The 20555-nt window shown below is 40.6% G+C and overlaps 1 protein-coding gene across 1 annotated transcript in view; it reads left to right on the top strand.

The window, feature by feature from the left end:
* LOC143684452 (HLA class II histocompatibility antigen, DR beta 5 chain-like) overlaps positions 1 to 20555 on the top strand; it is a 202575-nt gene that overhangs the window by 133721 nt on the left and 48299 nt on the right. The gene's annotated exons all lie outside the window — the stretch shown is intronic.

Raw genomic sequence — 20555 nt, 5'->3', positions numbered from 1 at the left:
GTAATATCCTCTGATTACCTCCTTTATTTCTGTGGGGTCAGTGGTTATACCCCCTCTTCCATTTCCGAGTTTATTTTCTTGCACCTTCTCTTTTTTCCTTTTTTTTTTTTTTTTGTCAGTGTCACTAAGGGTCTGTCTATTTTACTGAGTTTATTGGAAGAACTGAGAGTCAGGATGTGAATGCATGTTTGCACACAGGTGTTTACAGCAGAGGTTCGAAATGGTTGGAGGTGGGCTAAGGGTACAATGGCCAAGGAAAGGAAGGGGGAACTGTGGTGTATATATACAATGGATTACTGAGCAGCTGTAAGAAGGAATGAAGCTGTGAGGCATGCAATTAGGTGAATGAATATTGAAGAGAGTGTGTTGAATGAAATATCAGGAACAACAAGACAAATGTTATCATGCCTCACTCACATAGATTAACTATAATATGTAAGCTCAGAGAATTGAAGTGGAGAGCATGGGCTATCAGGTTGGGGGCTATTGTAAAGGACCTTAGATTAGAAGCTTTTACAGCAGACACATATATTCAGGAGTTGAAGCTGTTATTTCTAACTTCTAAAATAATGAGCTGTTTGTGTATTTGCGTATAACCTCCTCATACCCTGTACCCCTTCCAGTGTTTTGATTTGGTCATTCAGCTGGGCCACTTCTGTCTAATTCATTACATGTTTTGTGATTTTCTATTGTGTTCATGGCATTTTATTATCTTAATAAAGTTCTTTACAGGTTGATATCCTTCACTGATCTAAAGTTTAGTATTTAGTTGGGTTTGCATTGAAGGTTCCCTTTTGCACTTGGTTTGTCAGTAATTCCCTACCAAACACAGCAGATGCTGTTCTACTTGTTCTGGGCAGGGATGCATCTGTAGTTCAGTGGCAAAATGCTCATGCAGCCAGTGAGATTCCGAAGCTCAACTTCTGGCTCATACAATGATCCCAAAAAAACAACATCAAGGAGAGACCTCAGCAGTAGCAAGACCTGAAGTCAGAAGGAGACACCCAAAGATATATTGGGAATGAACTCACACTGGTGTCCACAGGAGAGAGAGAGGGAAAAATAGAAATAGAAACAAAAATATAAACAAACTAGGCAGACAGGGATTGCCAGACTGCAGTTACCCCTGCGTCCCAGCAGATGGCAATGGTGAGACACCGCCTCCCCTCAGGCCCACCCCTCCGGGACTGCGGCAACAGGAGGGCTGCTCACTTTACCCGGTGGCGGGATGGCGGGTCCCAGAACACAACACGGGGCAGCAGATCACAGTGCTCGGCAGGGCAGTGGTTGGCAGTGCCCGGTACCTAGGAGATCCTCCATTCACCCTGCGGGAGAGGACAGCTATACATCGTGCCCGATGGGCGTGGCTATTCGCAGCAGGCGGCTTGTAGTGCTTCGGGCTCCCCACGGGTGCTGCAGGCTGTGGTGTGTGCGGTGAGCTCTCCTCAACCGCCAGCTGAGCTTCCTCCAGTAGCTGGGGCAGCCTGGAGTGGAGGGACGGTCGCCCCCCTTGGATCCGCACTTCCCCACATGGGGGTGCCTGTTCCCCGTGAGTTCACCGCTGACGAGACCCGCTCTGCTCTCCCATCGCGATTGTCCCACACCCCTCCTCCATACGAAACACTGGACACTCTTCAATCACTCAGACATCAGGTCTGCAGTCCTGGTGGTTTTTCCATCGCGTATCTCGTTCTGTGTAGGAGGAATGAACTCAGACTCCTTTACTCCACCTTCTGGAATTCCCTGACCCAGTGCGTTTTATTGCAGGTATGCAAGGCTGGTTCAACAGAAGGAATCAATTAATGTAATCCACCACCTCAATAAATCAAAGGGGAAAAGCCACCTCATCATCTCGATTGACACACCAATGGAGTTTGATAAAAACATTTCAAAAGACAGGAATAGAAGGAAACTTCCTCAACATGATAAAGGGAATATATGAAAATCCCACCACTAACATCATCCTCAATGGGGAAATATTGAAAGCTTTGCTTTCAGGTCAAGAAAAAAACAAGGAGCCCACTTGTCATCATTGTTATTCAACATTGTGATGAAAGTTCTAGGTAGATCAATTAGGCAACAAAAAGAAATAAGGCATCTAAATTGGAAAGGAAGAAGTAAAGTTTGCACTGTTTGCAGAAGACAGGATCCTATATTTCAAAAACCCTGAGAAATCTACAGCAAAGCTACTAGCGCAAATAAATTAATTCAGCAAGGTAGCAGAATACTAGCGCAATAACAAAAATATCATACTGTTTCTATACATTAGTAATGGGCAATCTGAAGAAAAAATCAAGAAGAAATCAGCTTGCCGATTACCCAGTCCCATCCACGAAGAATTAAAAAGAAATATAAACAAATGAGCCAAAACAACAAGCAAACTAACAGAAAAACTTACTGTAATTTCAACCGTAGTTTAGAGTATAGATTAATTGGAAGACTACTCTCTTCTTTAAAATATTATTCTTACACCCTCCAAGTTGGCTATTCTCTCCATTTATATAGGTTTATTAATTTCTTGAAAATGATGTGTAGCAGTTTTCAGTACATAGGTCCTGCTTATATTTTGTTTATTTGATATTTTTAAATGTTCCTGTGAACGTTATTTTCCTGATTGTGCTTTCTACTTCTTTTCCGTAGAGCACAATCTAATCGGTGTATGTCTACTGATGTTGTATTCATCAACATTGCAAAATTTACTTATGAAATCTATAATTCTTTTTTCGAAGTACAATTAACACGTCAAGAGTAAATAAAAACAATTTTCCCTTCTTTGAAAACCATGTACCTTTTATTTATTTTTCATGCCATTTTCATTGTCTAACTCCTGCATTACCCCAAAATACCAAGAAGAAATTATAAAATATTTCACCATTGAGACTTATTTGTGTGGTAAGGTAGGTAGTCTTCCTTTGATTGAGGAAACTCCTATTTAATACTAGTTTGCTAATACATTAAAAAAGAGAACATGCAGTAAATCCTGTCCAGTGACTTTTTATGCTTCTATCAAGGTGACGTTGTACCTTTTGACCTTCTTTCAGTTAATGTGGTATATTGCATTAAATGATTGTCAAATGTTTAAACAACCTTGTACTCTTAGAATAAAGTGCACTCAGATGCAGTTATCCTTTTGATATATCATTGAATTGAATTTGCTAACTTTTTTTATTTTTTTGCGTGGGCAGGCTCTGGTAATCGAACCTGGGTCTCCAGCACAGCAGGCAAGAACTCTGCCACTGAGCCACTGTTGCCCGCCCAAATTTGCTACTATTTTATCAAGAACTTGATGTGTATGATTATGATTGGCTGGTCTGTATGTTTCCCTTTTTGTTGCAGAGAACTTGCTGGGTTTTGAAATAACTTATGTTCATTTCATAAAATCTGTTGATAAGTATCTTCCCTTCTCCTATTGTTATGGAAGCATGTGTAGAAGCTTCTTCCTTGAATATTTTAAAGAACTTACTGAAAAGGAAAGTTGAACTTGGGTGTTTTTCTGGGAAAGTATTACAAGATTGATTTATTATCTGTATTTATTGTAGTATTCTTCATAGTTTGTTTACTTTTTTGTTGTGTAGTATAACATATATACAAAGCAAAGAAATAAAAAAGCAATTGTTTTCAAAGTCCTCTTCCACAAGTAGTTGCGGGATGGTTCCCAGAGTTTGTCATGGACTACCATTCAATCCTCTCAGATTTTTCCTTCTAGCTACTCCAGAATATAGGAGCCTAGAAGGTTTAAATATTTTTTTATCATCACAATCAACTTTTTTCCTTCTTTTTTTGTGAAAAATAACTTATATACATAAAGCAGTAAACTTCAAAGCACAGCATCACAATTAATTGTAGAACATATTTCAGAGTTTGACAAGGGTTACAATTCCAAATTTTAAGTTATTACTTCTGCCTGCTCTAAAATTCTGGAGACAAAAAGAGATATCAATTTAACGATTCCGCTTTCACATTAACTTGTTAAATCCTTTCTTATGTGTATAACCCCACCTTCACCTTTTGATCTTTCCTTCCCTCTCTATAAGGGTGTTTGGGCTATGGCCATCCTATTGGGAGGGTCTGTCACTGATATGGAGTAGGGAGATGGAACTGTCTGATGTCCTGGAGAGGCTTGGCTAGGTTTCAAAATTTATCTGGACTCGGGGCCCATGTGGAGGTTGTAGGTTTGGAAAGTTACTATAGTGCATGGAACGCTTGTGGAATCTTATATATTGACTTAAGTGTTCTTTAGGGTTGACTGGAATGGTCCTGGTTGGGGGTTGGCAGATTTTGATAGGTAGCAAGGTCTAAGTGTATCTAGTGTGAGCTACCTCCAGAATAGCCTCTCAACTCTATTCGAACTCTCTGCCACTGATACTTTATTACTTACACTTCTTTTCTTCTTTTTTGGTCAGGATGGAATTGATGATCCCACGGTGCCAGGTCTGGATTCATCCCTGGGACTCATCTCCCACATTGCCAGGGAGACTTTCATCCCTGGATGTCATTTCCCACATAGAGGAGAGGGCAATGATTTCACCTACAAAGTTGGGCTTAGAGAGACTGAAGCCACGTCTGAGCAACAAAAGAGGTCCTCCAGAAGTAACTCTCAGGCTTGCTTATAGGAGTCTAAACTTCTCAGCTACCTACATAAGCTTCACAAGAGTAAGCCTCACGATCAAGGCCATGGCCCATTGATTTGGCTGTCCCTAAAGTCTGACACAGTATCAGGGGATTTCCTGATGATAAGGTTCAATAGTTCCATATTCTTTCTCCCATCCCTCAAGGGACTTTACCAATACTTTCTGATTATCTGCTCAATATACTCTAGGATGTAGCCAGGCATTACAATAATCTATGAGGGAGTAAAGGACCTCTTTCTTATTCTGGGCACCCTGTGTTTCAATTGTGCAAATGAGCTATACAGATGGGTTAAATTAGATTATGTGCTACAGAAAATGTCATTTCCATTCCAAATAAACCTTTCTTCCATTAATCTCAAAGAGTATTCTAAACTACAGACACTGTCTTCCTTACTCCTGTGTTCTAAATTACTTAAACCCCAACCTATTGGGCTTTGTTCTTATCTCTGAATATCAGGTTATGTATATAAAACAGCCTCTCAAAATCCCGAAATAATTATTACCACTCTGGACGTAATGAGGCGACTCTAAAAGCTTACAATCTAGACCCCTGTTTTCTTGTAATCATTTTGTAAAGGTGACCATACCATTGTTGTTTTTTTTTGTTTCTGGCTTCTTTTGTCTCACCAAAGGTCCCACATGTTCATTCACATCATTGCATGCCTCACGACTTTGTTCCTTTTTGTAGCAGCACAACCTTTGTTCATAAGTATGCACCACCGTTGGCCAATCTACTTCTCAGTCAGTGCATCCTTCAGCCGCCTGCCTTCATCGGGCATATGTATATGCCCAAAGTCCACAGTTCATCAACATTGTCAATTTAGATATTTTCGTTGTTCCCACTAAAAAGAAAACCAATAAACACACCCTCGCCAAAAAGGAAATCTAAGCCTCCTCTTAACTCCTGTCTTTGTCTCCATTATTTACCTCTGCTGTTGCTGTGGTAGTGCTGATGATTTCCTTTTGAAGACAGCACATAGCATACAATAGCATACAATCGCCTTGTACCTGTGGCAGGCCAGGAGCAATCAGTCAGGCCCAAGCAGGGAAAGTCCCCACAACATTGGGGTGGAATGTCCCCAAGAGTTAAACAATAACCAATGTTAAGAAACTGAGAGAATTTAGGGCGGGCCGCGGTGGCTCAGCGGGCAAGAGTGCTTGCCTGCCATGCCGGAGGACCCCGGTTCGATTCCCGGCCCCAGCCCATGTAAAAAACAAACAAACAAACAAAATATAATAAAACAAGAAAATGTTTAAAGATGTTTCCCTTTCTTCCTCCCTTCCTTCCTTCCATCCTTCCTTCCTTCTCTGTCTTTCCTTCCCTTCCTCCCTCTCTCTTTAAAAAAAAAAAAAAAAGAAACTGAGAGAATTTGATGTGTTTCAGCAACAGCTAACGGCATTTTTCTGCTTCTATGATACACTTGCTTGCTAGCAACTGCAAAACCACAACATGATTTTAGCCTTTACAAGCACACCTTGAAAACCTCTAGGTGCTGCTCTCTGAATCTTCCTTCTTGGAAGTTTCTGGGGCCGTCGCCGGCCGGCTAATAAAGACTCCAAATTGGCTTGAAGTTTTGAATTGTGTGGTCTCTCTTTTGGTGCTCCCCACAACAGTATGCTGGACTTAACCACTCTTTGTACACTGACCTACATCTGAAGTAATTCTTACAAGAACGCATTCATATTTCTAGTGTTAATCAGTGGGACACGTAGGTCTATACAACCGCTTTCAATCTTATTCATCTTTGGTGTATTAGTTAGGGTTCTCTAGAGAAACAGAATCAACAGGGAACACTTGCAAATATAAAATTTATAAAAGTGTCTCACGTGACTGTGGGAATTCAGAGTCCAAAATCTACGGGACAGGCTGTGAAGCTGACAATTCCGATGGAGGGTCTGGACAAACTCCACAGGAGAGGTTCACCAGCCAAAGCAAGAAAAGAGCCTGTCTCTTCTGAATCCTCCTTAAAAGGTTTCCAATGACTTGATAAAGCATCACTCATTGCAGAAGACACTCCCCTTTGACTGATTACAAATGGAATCAGCTGTGCATGCAGCTGACATGATCATGATTTAATTCTATGAAACGCCCTCATCACAACAGACAGGCCAGCACTTGCCAAACCAGACAAACAGGTACCACCACTTGGCCAAGTTGACACATGAACCTGACCATAACAGTCCACCCCTTGTGAACATGGCAGCTATACAAGCCACCTTAAACCATACTTAATTTCTAAATAGAAAACAATAAAGCACACATTTTTTCTTTTACCTAACAATACTCAACTGTCTTGTATATTACTGGAAACACATTAAACCTCTCCAGAAAATCCTTGGGTAATATTCATTCTTAAACTTGATATCTTACAACTTAAATAGCATAACATGAACAAAATAACATCACAGTTCTTGTTTCTGTAACTGATCACGTGGTCGAAGTTCATATTTATCACTACCTTCTTCCACTACCCATTCCATTTTCCCTTTACCCTCAGCAAGCACTTCAGCTGGCCGTGATTCTTTGCCTGGTGGCGTGACCCAAACCTTAATTCCTGAAATTTCAGAGGCATTGGTAGTCCTGCCTGGATTGGGTTGTTGCAGTTTTCTATTGATTGTAATCACAGGACATGGTAGTACCAAAAGACGCTTGAGGGGATCTCCTATATTCCAAGAAATCTCTTCTTTACCTCCATTATGTAGTTGCAGTCCTACTTCCCCTTGATAGTCAGGATCAATCACTGCAATCAATAATGTAATCCCCTTCTTGGCTTGTTGATCCAGGGGCATGAGTCACCCAAAGTGACCAGATGGCAGTCTTAGATTAAAATTCAATGGAATCATTGTTGTTTCTCCTGCTGAAAGCACTCCCTGTTTTGGTACAAAAACCTGTAGACCAACAGAGCTCAGGGTCGCAGGGACAAGGAGCAAAATTTTTCCTAGTAAATCACTAGGGGTAATAGGAAGTGGTACCACTCCCACTTCCACCCCTTGGTTCCTGGACACATGGATCCTGGCTATGGGAGAAACAGCACCATACAGCAGACGCTGATTCAGAGCATATACAGTTTCCTGGAGAACATTACCTCAGGTTTTCTAGGTATTGCCACCTAGTTGGCACCATAATTGAGTTTTCAAAAGGTCATTCCACCGTTCTATCCATCTATTCATGGATGGTGGCAAACATGGTAAGACCAGAGAATTCCAAGAACATTTGCCCATTCCCATACTTCATTTACTGTGAAGTGTTGTTCAAGTTTGCTAGCTGCCGGAATGCAATATACTAGAAACAGAATGGCTTTTCAAAAAGGGGGACTTAATAAATTGCTAGTTTACAGTTCTAAGGCTGAGAAAATGTCTCAGTTAAAACAAGTCTATGGAAATGTCCAATCAAAGGCATCCAGGGAAAGATACCTTGGTTCAAGAAGGCCGATGAAGTTCAGGGTTTCTCTAAGAGAGAAGGAGCATGGTGAACATAGTCAGGGTTTCTCTCTCAGCTGGAAGGGCACATGGTGAACATGGTATCATCTGCTAGCTTTCTCTCCTGGCTTCTGGTTTCATGAATCTCCCCAGGAGGCATTTTCCTTTATCTCCAAAGGTCACTGGCTGGGTGACTCTGCTTCTCGTGGCTGTGCTGTTCTGCTCTGCTCTCTCTGAAGTGCTTTCTCCAAAATGTTTTCTCTTTTATGGGACTCCAGTAAACCAATCAACACTCACCCAAATGGGTGGAGACATGTCATCACCTAATCCAGTTTAATAGTCATTCTTGACTAAATCATATCATCCAGGGAGATAATCTGGTCATGATTTCAAGCATACAGTATTGAATAGGGATTATTCTACCTTTATGAAATAGGATTTTGATTAAAACATGGCTTTTCTAGGGGTCATACTTCCTTTTAAACTAGCACAAGTGTGCTCCCTGATAAGAAGCAATGCTGTGTGGCATACCACGATGATGGATAAGTCATTGTGTAAACACAATGATGGTAGTTTTGGCAGAAGCACTGAGTGCAGGGAAAGAAAACCCATATCCAGAGTATGTGTTCATTCCAGTTAAAACAAAACATTGCCCCTTCCATGAAGAGAGTGGTCCAATGTAATCAACCTGCCACCATGTAGCTGGCTGGTCACCTCGGGGAATGGTACCATTTGGGGCTGAGTGTAGGTCTCTGCTGCTGGCAGATTGGGCACTCAGCAGTGGCTGTAGCCAGGTCAGCCTTGGTGAGTGGAAGTCCATGTTGCTGAGCCCATGCATAACCTCCATCCCTACCACCATGACCACTTTGTTCATGAGCCCATTGGGCAATGACAGGAGTAGCTGGGGAAAGGGATTGACTGGTATCCACAGAATGGGTCATCTTATCCACTTGATTATTAAAACCCTCCTCTGCTGAAGTCACCCTCAGGTGTGCATTCACATGGGACACAAATATTTTCATGTTTTCATAGACCTCAGAAAGGTCTATCCATATACTTCTTCCTGAGACTTCTTTGTGACCAATTTTCCAATTATGGTCTTTCCAAGTGCCTGACCATCCAGCCTAAGCATTAGCAACAGCCCATGAGTCATTATACAAATGTACCTATGGTCGGTTTTCCTTCCAAGCAAAATGAACAACCAGGTGCACTGCTTGAAGTTCTGCCCACTGGGAGGATTTTCCCTCACCACTGTCTTTCAAGGACACCCTAGAAAGGGGTTGTAGTGCTGAAGCTGCCCAATTTTGAGTGGTACCTGCATATCGTGCTGAACCAGCTGTAAACCAGGCCTGATTTTTCTCTTCCTCAGTCAGTTCACTATAAGGAACTCACCAAGAGGCCATAGCTCTGGTCTGGGAAAGAGAAGGTAATGTGGCAGAAGTGGAAGCCATGGGCATTTGGGCTACTTCTTCATGTAACTTACTTGTGCCTTCAGGACCTGCTCTGGTCCTATCTTTTATATACCATTTCTATTTTACAATACAGTACTGCTGCACATGCCCAACTTTATGGCTTGGTGGGTCAGACAACACCCAGCTCATGACAGGCAACTCAAGTCTCATGGTAACTTGGTGGCCCATGGTTAAGCCTTCAGCCTCTACTAAGGGCCAGTAGCAGGCCAATAGCTGTTTCTCAAAAGGACAGTAGTTATCTGAAGCAGATGGTAAGGCTTTGCTCCAAAATCTTAAGGGTCTGCATTGTGATTCTCCTACAGGAGCCTGCCAAAGGCTCCAGACAGCATCTCTATTTGCCACTGACATCCCAGCACCATTTGATCTGCTGGATCATGTGGTCCAAGTGGCAGAGCAGCTTGTACAGTAACCTGGACCTGTCACAGAGCCTCCTCTTGTTCAGGTGCCCACTCAAAATTATCAGCTTTTTGGTCACTCAATAAATGGGCCAGAGTAGCACACCCAAATGAGGAATATGTTGTTGCCAAAATCCAAAGAGGGAAACTAGGTGTTGTGCCTCTTTTTTGGTCATAGGAGGGGCCAGATGCAGCAACTTATCCTTCACCTTAGAAGGGATATCTCAACATGCCCCATACCACAGGACATCTGGAAATGTCACTGAAGTAAAGTCTCCTTTATTTTTGTTGGCTTTGTCTCCCATCCTCTGACATGCAAATGCCTTACCAGTAAGTCTAGAGTAATTGCTAATTCTTACTTACTAGGTCTGATAAACATGATATCATCAATATAAAGGACTAGTGTGATGTCTGCTGGGAGGGAGAAACAAACAAGTGCCCTGCAGACAAGATTATGACATAGGGTTGGAGAGTTGATATACCCCTGAGGTAGGACAGTGAAAGTATATTGTTGACCTTGCCAGCTGAAAGCAAACTGTTTCTGGTGGTCCTTACTAATAGATATTGAGAAAAAAGCATTTGCCAGATCAATAGCTGCATACCAGGTTCCAGGAGATGCATTGATTTGCTCAAGCAATGATACTACATCTGGAAAAGCAGCTGCAATTGGAGTTACCATCTGGTTGAGCTTACGGGAATCCACTGTCATCCTCCAAGTCCCATCTGCTTTCTGCACAGGCCAAATAGGAGAGTTGAATAGGGATGTGGTGGGAATCACCACCCCAGCATCCTTCAGGTCCTTTAGAGTGGCAGTAATCCCTGTCATCCCTCAAGGAATCCAGTATTTCTTCTGATTTACTATTTTGCTCAGTAGGGGCAGTTCTAGTGGCTTCCACTTGGCCTTTCCCATCATAATACCCCTCAATACATGAGTTAGAGAGCCAATGTGGGGATTCTGCCAGTTCCTCAGTATGCCTATACCAGTTATTCATTCTGGAACTGGGAAATAACTACGAAATGCACCCAAGGACTCACTGAACCCACTGTGAGATGGACCTGAGCTAAAACTCCATTGATCACCTGGCCTCCATAAGCTCGCACTCTGACTGGTGGACCTGTGTGATGTTTTGGGTCCCCTGGAATTAATGTCATTCTGAACCAGTGTCTAATAATCCTCAAAATATCTGACAATTTCCTTTTCTCCATTTCACAGTTACCCTGGTAAAATGCTGTCAGTCTCCTTGGGGAAAGCTTGAGGAAGATTAACAGTATAAACTTATTGCAGTGTAACAGGGTTCTCCCCCAAAGGGACCTGACCTCCCCTTCATTCAAAGGGCTCTGGCTCTGTAAGCTGTTTCGTGTCTGGAAATAGATTAAGGGGCCGTGACTCTGTGTTTTTGTAATTCAGGTTAGACATCTGTTCACTTGACCTAAAACTCTTTTGTTTATACAGCTCAAACAAGAATTTAGTAGAGAGGAGCCAAGATGGCAGCTTAGCAATATGCACGCTTTGGTTTTCCAGAACAACTACTAAATAACCAGAAACAGTACAAAACAGCTCCCAGAACCACATCAGTGACCAGACACTCATAATACCCCAGTCTGGACAAGCTGGACTGGCTGCAAGCCTCCCCAGAACCATGAGTTCCCCAAGCTGTGGCAGTCAGCAGCTGGCACCCCTCCCCCTCAGGCGGCTTCCCAGAGGGAAAGGAAAGAGACTGTAAACCTGGTCAAGATGGAGGTTGCTTATTGGGCTAATGGAAAAAGAACAAAGGGGAGGAAATGGAGGTTTTTGTGGCTGTGTTTCTACAGAGACTTGGCTGCCTCTGGATTCAGTGGCGGGACTTCTAGGGCTGCAACTGCCCCAGGCATATGCAGAAACGGACTGCTCTCAGGGCTCTTTCCCACCTGTGCCTTCTCCAGGGGAGGGGTGAAGCCCAACTCAGGTGGAATCCCTCCCTCAAGGAATTCAGACCAAAACCAGGCAAAGATATTAAAAAAAAGAAAACTACAGACCAATCTCTCAAATGAATATAGATGCAAAAATCGTCAACAAAATTCTAGCAAATCGAATCCAGCAACACATTAAAAGAATTATACATCATGACCAAGTAGTATTCATCCCAGGTATGCAAGGATGGTTCAACATAAGAAAATCAATTAATGTAATACACCATATCAACAAATCAAAGCAGAAAAATCACATGATCATCTCAATTGATGCAGAGAAGGCATTTGACAAAATTCAACATCCTTTCCTGTTGAAAACACTTCAAAGGATAGGAATACAAAAGAACTTCCTTAAAATGATAGAGAGAATATATGAAAAACCCACAGTTAATATCATCCTCAATGGGGGAAAATTGAAAACTTTCCCCCTAAGATCAGGAACAAGACAAGGATGTCCACTATCACCACTGTTATTCAACATTGTGCTCAAAGTTCTAGCCAGAGCAATTAGACAAGAAAAAGAAATACTAGGCATCAAAACTGGAAAGGAAGAAGTAAAACTCTCACTGTTTGCAGATGATATGATATTATATGTCGAAAACCCTGAAAAATCTACAGCAAAGCTACTAGAGCTAATAAACGAAAATAGCAAACTGGCAGGTTACAAGATCAACATTCAAAAATCTGTAGTGTTTCTATACCCTAGTAATGAACAATCTGAGGGGGAAATCAAGAAATGAATACCATTTACAATTGCAACTAAAAGAATAAAATACTTAGGAATAAATTTAACTAAAGAGATAAAAGACCTAAACAAAGAAAACTATAAGAAACTGTTAAAAGAAATCACAGAAGACCTAAATAGATGGAAGGGCATACTATGTTCATGGATTGGAAGACTAAATATAGTTAAGATGTCAATTCTACCTAAATTGATTTACAGATTCAACGCAATACCAATCAAAATCCCAACAACTTACTTTTCAGAAATAGAAAAACCAATAATCAAATTTATCTGGAAGGGCAGGGTGCACCAAACTGCTAAAAGTATCTTCAGGAAAAAAATGAAGCTGGGGGTCTCATGCTGCCTGACTTTAAGGCATATTATGTAGCCATGGTGGTCAAAACAGCATGGTACTGGCATAAAGATAGATATATTGACCAATGAAATTGAATAGAGTGTTCAGATATAGACCCTCACATCTATGGACATTTGATCTTTGATAAGGCAGTCAAGCCAACTCACCTGGGACAGAACAGTCTCTTCAATAAATGGTGCCTATAGAACTGGATATCCATATGCAAAAGAATGAAAGAGGACCTGTATCTCACACCCTATACAAAAGTTAACTCAAAATGGATCAAAGATCTAAACATTAGGTCTAAGACCATAAAACAGTTAGAGGAAAATGTAGGGAAATATCTTATAAATCTTATAATTGGAGGCGGTTTTATAGACCTTACACCCAAAGCAAGAGCACTGAAGAAAGGAAGAAAGAAATGGGAACTCCTCAAAATTAAACACTTTTGTGCATCAAAGAACTTCATCAAGAAAGTAAAAAGAGCCTACACAATGGGAGACAATATTTGGAAACGACATATCAGATAAAGGTCTAGTATCCAGAATTTATAAAGAGATTGTTCAACTCAACAACAAAAAGACAGCCAATCCAATTACAATCAAATGGTGATATTTTGACTATCTTTTTTGCCAACTCACTCCATGGATTGGAAGTGTCATTCTGATTATGGGAATCAGAGTCCTTAGAGCCTTTGAGTCCAGTCAGAGTAGAAAACTATTTGTAAAAACCCATTTTTAAGATTCTGTTTCTTAAGAACCACTCTTGTTACCAAGATATATTAGTTAGGGTTCTCTAGAGAAACAGAATCAACAGGGAACACTTGCAAATATAAAATTTATAAAAGTGCCTCACGTGACCACGGGAATGCAGAGTCCAAAGTCTGTAGGGTGTGGAGGGCCAGGAGTAATCAATCAGGTCCAAGCAGGAGCAATCAATCAGGCCCGAGCAGGGAAAGTCCTCACAACATTGGGGCAGAATGTCCCCAAGAGGTAAACAATAACCACTGTTAGGAAACTGAGAGAATGGGATTTGTTTTGGCAATAGCTAATGGCATTTTTCTGCTTCTATGATATGCTTGCTTGCTAGCAACTGCAAAACCACGACATGATTTTAGCCTTTATAAGCACACCTTGAAAACCTCTGGGGGCTGCCCTCTGAATCTTCCTTCTTGGAAGTTTCTGAGACAGTCACCAGCCAGCTAATAAAGACTCCAAATTGGCTTGCAGTTTTGAATTATGTGGTCTCTCTTTTGGTGCATCCCACAACACAGGGCAAGCTGTGAAGCTGATGATTTTGATGTTGGGTCTGGACGAACTCCACAGGAGAGGCTCGCCAGCCAAAGCAAGAAGATAGCCTGTCTCTTCTGAATCTTCCTTAAAAGCCTAACAGTGATTCGATTAAGCATCACTCATTGCAGAAGACATCCCCCTTTGGCTGATTGCAAATGGAATCAGTTGTGGATGCAGCTGACATGATCATGATTTAATTCTATGAAATGTCTTCATCGCAACAGACAGGCCAGCACTTGCCCGATGAGACAAACAGGTACCACCATTTGGCCAAGTTGACACCTGAACCTGACCATGACATTCCATACGGTAGTATTTCTTGTAGACCCACTAGAGAACCACCTTTACTCCTATCTATTCCCTTACATTGGAGGTCAACCTCATTAGCTAATGGTTCACTGATCTCTAGCTTCTGTGTATCTCTAAGTCCACTATATTCTGTATTATAAGCCTCTGATTATACCTTTATATTGCTCATAAAAGTGAAATCATACAGTATATGTCCTATTGTGTCTGGTTGATTTTACTCAGCATTATGTCCTCAAGACTCATCCATCTTGCCATGGGCTTCAAGACATCATTTTGTCTAACTGCTACATAGTATTCCATTGTGCGTTTATACCACATTTTGTTGATCCACTTACCTGTTGATGAGTATTTGGCTTGTTTCCATCTTTTGGCAATTGTGAATAATGCTGCTATGATCATCGGTGTGCAAATATTTGTTTGTGTCATTGCTTTCAGCTATTCTGGGTAAATGTCAAGTAGTGCTATTGCTGGGTCATAGGGCAGCTTGATATATAGTTTCCTAAGGAACCACCAAATAGTCTTCCATAGTAGCTGCACCATCATACATTCCCACCAGCAGTGCAAGTATCCCAGGTTCTCCACAACCTCTCCAACATTTAAAGTTTCCTGTTTGTTTAATAGCAGTCATTCTAATAAGTGTGAAGTGGTATCTCATTGTAGTCTTTATCTGTATTTCCCTGACAGCCAATGAAAATGAGCATCTCCTCATGTGCTTTTGAGCTATGTGTATTTACTCTTCAGAAAAATTCCTATTCATATCTTTAGCCCATTTTATAATTGGGTTGTTTGTTCATTTGTTGCTGAGTTGTATGATTTCTTTGTATATGTATGAAATGAAAACTTTGTCTGATATGTGATTTCCAAATATTTTCTCCCACTGAGTTGGTTGCCTCTTCACCTTTTTTAACAACTTTCGAGGTGTAGAAGCATTTGACTTTGACGAGTTCCCATTAATCTATTTTTTCTTTTGTTGCTTGTGCTTTGGGTGTAAAGTTTAGGAAGCTACCTCCAATTCCTAGGTCTTGTAGATGTTTCACTACATTTTCTTCTAGAAGCTTTGTGGTGCTAGTTCTTATATTTAGGTGTTTGATCTACTTAGAGTTAATTTGTGCATAGGGTATAAGATAGGGGTCCTCTTTCCTGCTTTGGCTATTGATATCCAGTTCTTCCATGTCCAATTTTTGAAACGACTTTTTGTCTCAGTTCAGAGGATTTGGGGGCCTTATTAAAAATGAGCTGACCATAGATTTGGTGATCTGTTTCTGCATTCTCGATTTGATTCCACTGGTCAATACATCTGTCTTTGTGTCAGTACCATGCTGTATTGGCCACTGTGGCTTTATGATAGGTTTTAAAGTCAGGGAGTGTTAATCCTCCCACTTCGTTCTTCTTTTTTAGGATGCTTTTAGCCATTCAGGGTCTCTTTCCCTTCCAGATGAATTTGGTAATTAGCTTTCCAAGTCTTCAAAGATTCAGAGTTCAAAAACTCTGTTGACCAAATAAAAAAACATTCTAGAGGCACACAATACCAGATTTGAAAAGACAGAAGAGAGAATAAGTGATATAGAGGACATGCAACTGACTTCGAAGACTCAAAACAGCAAATGGCAAAAAAAGATGGAAAAATTTGAATTGGATCTTAGGAAATGATAGAGAACATAAAGTGTTTTCATAGTTGTCCCAGAAGGAAAAGAGAGGAATAAAGGGCTAGGAAGAGTAGATGAGTATATAAGGGAGGAAAACTTCCCAACTTTATAAAGGGTATAAATATACAAGTCAAAGAAGCCAAACAAACTCCAAACAGAATAAACAGGCTTTCTCGAAAACACATACGAATCAGTCTCTCAAATATTGAAGAGAAGCAGAAAATTCTGAAAGTGGCAAGAGAAAAACAATCCATTGAATACAAAGGAAACCAAATAAGACTGAGCTCAGACTACTTAATTGGCACCATGGAGGTGAGAAGGCAGAATATCTTTTCAGAATATTCAAGATCCTGAAAGAAAAAGACTTCCACCCAAGAATTCTATACCCAGCCAAATTGTTCTTCAAAACTGAGGGAGAGATTAAAGTTTCCACAGACAAACAAATCCTGAACGAATTTGTCAACAAGAGACCAGCCCTACAAGAAATACTAAAAGGAGTTCTGCTGGCTGAAAAAAAAAGACAGGAGAGGGAGGCCTGGAAGAGAGCACAGAACTGAAGAGTACCAGTAAGAGTAATTCAAAGGATAAAAAGAGAAAGATGGAAAAGAATATATAGATCTGACAGATAAAATGAAACACATGGTGGATTCAGGAAACCCTGTTTCAGTAATACTTTGAATGTTAATGGACTAAACTTACCAATTAAAAAATACAGATTGGCAGAATGATTATTAAAAGTAATTCAGCTACATGTTGCTTACAAGTGACTTATCTTACACACAAGGGTACAAATAGATTGAAAGTGAAAGGATGGAAAAGATGTTCCCCGCAAGTTGTAACCAAAAGAAAGGAGGAGTAGCTATACTACTATTAGACAAAATAAACTTTAAATATAAAGACATCATAAGAGACAAAGAAGGACACTATATACAAATAAAGAGTCATTTCACCAAGAAGATACAACAATCATAACTGTTTATACTCCCAATCAAGGTGTTCCAAAGTACATGAGACAGACATTGGCAAAATGGAAGGGAGTAATAGATGTTTCAACAATAGTAGTAGGAGACTTCAATACACCACTCTCCTCTATAGATAGAACAACCAGACAGCAGATCAGAAGAAAAGAGATAAGTTAACTTGATAAATGAGTTAGACCTAACAGACATAATCAGTCATTGTCCCCAAAACACCAGGGTATTCATTCTCTAGCGCTGCTGGAACATTCTTCAGGATAGATCATATGCTGGGGCACAACACAAATCTTTATAAATTGAAGGGTATTGAAATTATTCAAAGCACCTTCTCTGATCTCAATGGGATGAAGCTGGACCTCAATAACCACCAAAGAATGAGAACATTCACAAATACATAGAGACGAAACAACACACTCTTAAACAACCAGTGGGTCGAAGAAGAAGTTGTTAGGGAAATCAGTAGCTATCTGGAGATGAATGAAAATGAGAAAACAACTTATCAGAACTTGTGGAATGCATCAAAGGCTGTGCTTCGAGAGAAATTTATGGCCCTAATTGCCTATTTTAAAAAAACAAGAAAGAAAAAAAAAACAACTAAGAGCAAAAATTGAGTACTTCATAGTTTATATTTCATTTGCCAGCTTTGGTGCATTGTACATTTTGTGTAATTTACAAATACATACAAATTTATTTAGAAAAGTTGTTTATAATACTTATTATTTCATGCTGAAGAATCTATGGCAGTATAAAAAAAGATATAAAATTTTTGTCTTAGAGTCCCAGGAGTCCAGGAAAAAAGAAATCTGTGCCGAGAAAGTTTCTGAAGGAACTGGGCTATTTCCAAATATGTCAAAAGACATGAACATAAGATTCAACAAGCTGAGCCAACACAAAATGGAAATAACCCAATGAGATCTAGAACAAGACACATGATAATAACTTGTGAGCCTCCTACTCTCAGCAGATCTGCCCCTCAAGCAGTGCAGGGTGGTGCAGACCACAAAGGGGCACCAAGGATGAGATTCCCAAATGCTGGGCTAGGGATGGAAGAGCAGAATCTTCCACTGTCCCCAAAGCAGCAAGTAGCCAGGCAGAAACTGTCCAAATCAACACTCTGGGGACCCTGGAGACAGAGGAGGATGTTTCAAGGCCCAGGTCAGTGCAGGATGAAGGCACTGAGAAACCAGGGGCAGAGAGTGTAACACCAGCCACACCAATACCAGGGGGCAATAACTGGGTGGGAGAGGGGGCATGGGATATTTTGTGTTTTCCTTTTCTTTTTTTTCCAAAGTGATTAAAATGTTCTAAATTGATCACAGTAATGAACGCAGACCTGTGTGACGGTACTGTGAGCCACTGATTCCATGCTTTGGTGGGTTGTGTGGTGTGTGATATCTCAATAAAATTGCATTAAAAATCCCAAGTCAGGGGCAGGCCATGGAGGCTCAGCAGGCAGAGTTGTCCCCTACCATGTCGGCGACCCAGATTTGATGTCTGGTGCCTGCCCATGAGAACAAAAACATTTAAAAAGTAAAAAATAAGCTACCAAACAAATGAACAGACAAACAAAATCCTCTTAAAACTGGTAAAGGAGTTTAAGGAGATTTTGTACTTCAAGATCAAGAGGAAAAAATCAAATTTTTGCTCTATTACTATCACTATGCATGTTTTTTAATTCCTTTGCTTGCATTTCCTCATATAATTCTTAATATAACTCAGTGAAGTAAATTTTAACATTACTATTTGCATAAGGGGAATCTTTGGCTAAGTGGAGTTTTGATTAAGATTGCAAGGAATACTTAGCCAATAAATAGTAGAGTCAGCCCAACTCTAACTCATTGCGGTCATAGTTTCACAAACAAATGAGCAAAAATTCATAATGTCTCAAGTATTCTTTCCTCCTATGTTTATGTCACCCCACCTCCACTTTACTCAGTTTTTCCACTCAGGGGAATATGCTGGCTTGAATCTATTATGTACTCTAGAAAGGCCATGTTTTAATCTTGTAGGGGCAGCCATTTCTTTTCATCCTGATTTAATAGTGTACATTGGCACCTTTTGATTAGGTTATCTCCAAGGAGGTGTTATACACCCAATTGTGCGTGTGACCTTTTCATTAGATGGAGATGTGACTCTACCCATTCCAGTTTGGTCTTGATTAGTTTGCTGGAGCCCTTCAAAATAGGAAACATTTTGGAGAGAGATCAGAGCCCACACAGCCAGACATCTTATGAGATGCAGAAGGAAAATGCCCCCAGGTAACTTTATGAGGGAAAGATAGAAATTGTCTCCATGAGTCTTCCCAGCCGACAGAGATGTTCTGGACTCATTGACCTTTTTTGAGGCGACATATCTTTCTCTGGATGGTTTAGTTTGGACATTTTTATAGCCTTAGAAATCTGAACTTGCAACTTAATAAATTCCCTTTTTAAAAGCTGTTCCATTTCTGGTATATCGCATTCCAGTAGCTTTAACATGCTAATGCAGATACTTCTCCAAATATGAGATAGTTTCACAAATGAAAAAACAAACCTCTTGTGTTACTGTCACTGGCAGCTAGAACCATGTTTAGTTAAATTGGAAAAACCAGTCTTCAGCGTCCATTCTTATTCCTCATTCAGTCTGAAATGGGTTAATATATAAAGCCTATAATGTATGTGACTCCCCATCATTCTGCTCTCAACACCCCTCACTCCTGTACACCCCACCATCTGTCTCACATTGTCTGAGGTCTAATACTAATGTTTGCACTTTCCTGTACTGAAGATCAGGATTTTTCATTGAACAGAGGTACGAGAACCAAAAACAGATTCTGAACTCACTGCTCAGTGGAGAACTCCCAAAAAACAAACCTGCTCTAAAATTTTCCAGAAGAGGATTCAACTACAGCAGCAAGATTCCTGAAGGTTCTGTTAATGAGATCAAGACCTAAAGAAAGTGGATTTTTTTTATTAATCCCAGATCTTATAAGATACATTCAACCTTCAGACCCTTCAAGATGGAGTGACCATATGTATTCCCCAGCTCCCTGAAGAACTCAGACACACTTAAAACTTCACTTTATTGAAGACGGAAAGATCACAGTTCAGAGAAAATCCAACATATGAGAATACAGAAGAACCCCCAATGGACTGTTCAGAGAGTTCCATAGCATGAAAGGATCTTATGGAATTCTTCCTGAGGCATGGCATAGAGACAATAAAACAATGATGGGAAATGAAGGAAAACTGCTACAGGAAGGGGCAATAGAGGGAAGCACAACTAGATGTTCTGTCATGGAGAGGTCAGGGGAGGCTTTCCTTTTCTTGCAGTGGCCAAAGGGCTAGAAATGGTGGCAGAATGGTTGTCCTCAATGAGTTGAGCCGTAAGAGAATTACTGGCATT

Source organism: Tamandua tetradactyla, chromosome 5 (genome assembly GCF_023851605.1).
Source record: "Tamandua tetradactyla isolate mTamTet1 chromosome 5, mTamTet1.pri, whole genome shotgun sequence".
Classification (NCBI taxonomy): domain Eukaryota; kingdom Metazoa; phylum Chordata; class Mammalia; order Pilosa; family Myrmecophagidae; genus Tamandua; species Tamandua tetradactyla.
The sequence above is the reverse complement of the archived record's forward strand: the minus strand, read 5'-3'. Positions and strand labels throughout refer to the sequence as shown.